Source organism: Chrysochloris asiatica, unplaced genomic scaffold (genome assembly GCF_000296735.1).
Source record: "Chrysochloris asiatica unplaced genomic scaffold, ChrAsi1.0 scaffold00069, whole genome shotgun sequence".
Lineage (NCBI taxonomy): Eukaryota > Metazoa > Chordata > Mammalia > Afrosoricida > Chrysochloridae > Chrysochloris > Chrysochloris asiatica.
Window position 1 is genome coordinate 12985218 of NW_006408587.1, and position 3200 is coordinate 12988417.

Below are 3200 nucleotides of genomic sequence, written 5' to 3' on the forward strand. Positions count from 1 at the left end.
GACATTGTTTCGTTCTGCTGTGCATGGGGTCACTATGAGTCGGTTCCGACTCGATGGCACGTGACAACAGCAATGAGAGATGAAGCCTGGCATTTGGGCTGTAAATTTTTCTAATACACATTGATTTGTTCTTTTGCAAGTTTGTGGTACTTTTAACATTCTTCTCCAACACCATAACTCAAATGCATCAATTTTTCTATGGTCTTCCTTATTCACTGTCCAACTTTCACATGCATATGAGGTTATTGAAAATACCATGGCATGGGTCAAGTACACCTTAGTCCTCAAGCTGACATCTTTGCTCTTCAACACTTTACAGAGGTGTAGTGCAGCAATGTAGTGCAGCACTTTACAGAGGTGTAGTGCAGCAATGATTTCTTGACTGCTGCTTCCATGAGTGTTGATGGTTTATCTAAGCAAATTGAAGTCTTTGACAACATCAGAAAGAACATATTTGATGCATTAGACACCAAAGACCAGAAGAGTTGTGAGATGACATCAAGAACAATTTACAGAACAATATAACATCAGTCTTTTAACCCTTTATATGGATGTTATTTATTGATGCAATGGTGAAGATTTTTGTTTTCTTTACATTGAGGTGCAACCCATACTGAAGGCTGTGGTCTTTGATCTTTATTCGTAAGTATCTTAAGTCTTCTTTGCTTTCAGCAAGCAAGGTTGTATCATCTGCATATCACAGGTTGCTAATGCATCTTCTTCTAATCCTGATGCCACATTTTTCTTCATATAATCCAGCTTCTCGGATCATTTGCTCAGCAAACAGACTGAATTATCAGGGTGAAAGAATACAACCCTGTCACACACCCTTTTCTAATCTTAAACCATTCAGTGTTTCCTTTTTCTGTTTGAACAACTACCTCTTGGTCTATGTACAGGTTCCTCATGAGCACAATTAAGTGTTCTAGATTACACATTCACTGCAATGTTGTCCATAGCTTGTGATGATCCACATCATTGAAAGCATTTGTACAGTCAGTAAAGCACAGGTAAACATCTTTCTGGTACTCTCTGCTTTCTTACAAGATCCATCTGATGTCAGCAGTGATATTCCTTGTTCTACGTCCTTTTCTGAATTCAACTTTAACTTCTGGAAGTTCTCTGTCAATATATGGTGGCAGCCATTTTGATGATCTAGCAAAGTTTTGCTTGTATGTGATATTAATGATGTTTGGTGATTTCAACATTCTGTTGCATCACCTTTCTTTGGAATGAACACAAATATAGATCTTTTCCAGTTAGTTGGTCAGATAGCTGTCTTCCAAATTTCTTGGCATAGTTGAGTAAGTGCCTCCAATGCTATATCCATTTGTTGAAAGATTTCACTTTGTATTCCATCATTTCTTGGCATCTTGTTCTTTGCCAATACTTTCAATACACCTTGGACTTCCTCCTTCAATATGCTTGATCATATGCTACCTTTGAAATTGTTGAACAGCGATCATTTCTTTTGGGTACAGTGATTCTGTGTATTCCTTCCATCTTCTTTTGATACTTTCAACACAATTCAACATTTCGCTCATAGAATTCCTTAATATCGCAAGTCTAGCCTTAAATTTTTCCTTCAGTTCTCGCAGCTTGAGAAATGCTGTGGTCTTCCCTTTTGGTTTTCTAACTCCAGGTGTTTCCATATTTCATTATAATATTTGCCTTTGTCTTCTCCAGTTGCCTTTGAAATTTTCTATTTAATCCCTTTACCTTGTCATTTCTTCCATTTGTTTTAGCATCTCTAAATGGAGAATAAGTTTCAGAATCTCCTTAGACATCCATTTTGTTATTTTCCACCATTCTTATCTTAATGACCTATTGCTTTTGTCCTGTATATTGTTCTTAATGTCATTTCACAACTTTTCTGGTCTTTAGACTTTAGTGTCTAATGCATCAAATTTGTTCTTCAGATGATCTCTAAGTTCAGGTGGGATATGTTCAAGGTCATATTTTGTGTCTTATGGATTTGTTTTATTTTTTTTCATCTTCTGTCTGAACTTGCATAGGAACAATTAATGGCCTGTCCCACAGTTTGTGCTTGGCCTTCTTTTGACTGATGATATGAACTATCTCACCACCTCTTTCCATGGATGTTGTCAATTTCATATCTGTGTATGTCATCTGGTAAAGTCCATGTGTATAGTCATCTTTTATGTTGTTTAAAAAAAGGTATTTGCAATGAACAAGTCACCAGTCTTACACTTCTATCATGAAATCTCCAGCATCATTTCTATCATGAAGGCCATATTTTCCAACCACTGATCTTCCCTTTTGTTTCCAACCTTTGCGTTCCAATCTTCAGTAATTATCAATACATCTTGATTATATGTTTGATGGATTTCAGGTTGAAGAAGTTGGTAGAATTCTATCATCACTGGCTTTAGTGGTTTGTGCATACATTTGAATAATAGTACTATTAAATGGTCTTCTTTGTAGGTATAAGGATATTATCCTATCACATACAACATTGTACTTCAAGACAGATCATGATATTTTCTCTTTGGTGATGAATGTGATGCACTTTCTCTTCAATTTGTTATTCCCTGCATAGTAAACCATGTGATTGTAAAATTTAAACTAGCCAATACCAGTTCATTTCACCTCACTAACGCCTAGGTTATTATGTTTATACATTCCATTTCATTTTTGACAATTTTTAATTTTCATACTTTGTACACTCCATATTCTGTTTATTAATGAATATTTAAAGCTTCTTCTCTTGATTTTGAGTTGTGCCCCATCATCAAATGAAGGTTTCTAATGTATTATTTCATTGGCATTATTACAGTCAACTCTACCTTGAAGAGGTAGCTCTTCCCTAGTCATATTTTGTGTGCCTTCTAACCTGAGGGGCCATCTTCTGGCACTATATCTGACAATATTCTGGTGCTCTTCACCATGTTTCAATATTCAATGTTCTAGCTCTAACAGTGTTTCACTGATTTTCATAAAATTTTCAGTGACTAAATATTCGGAAACAACCTATCTCTCGTTTTTCCTACTCTGTTTTTGTCTGATAGCTCACTTGAAGCTTGTCCACCATTGGTGACCCTGCTGTCAAAATATCCATGTCATACCTTCCAGAATCATAGTAACACACATGTGACCACATTATAACACAGAGACAGATAAGTAGTGAATACATATATGTAGATATGTGTTGTTGTTAATTGCCATCAAGTCAGTTCTGA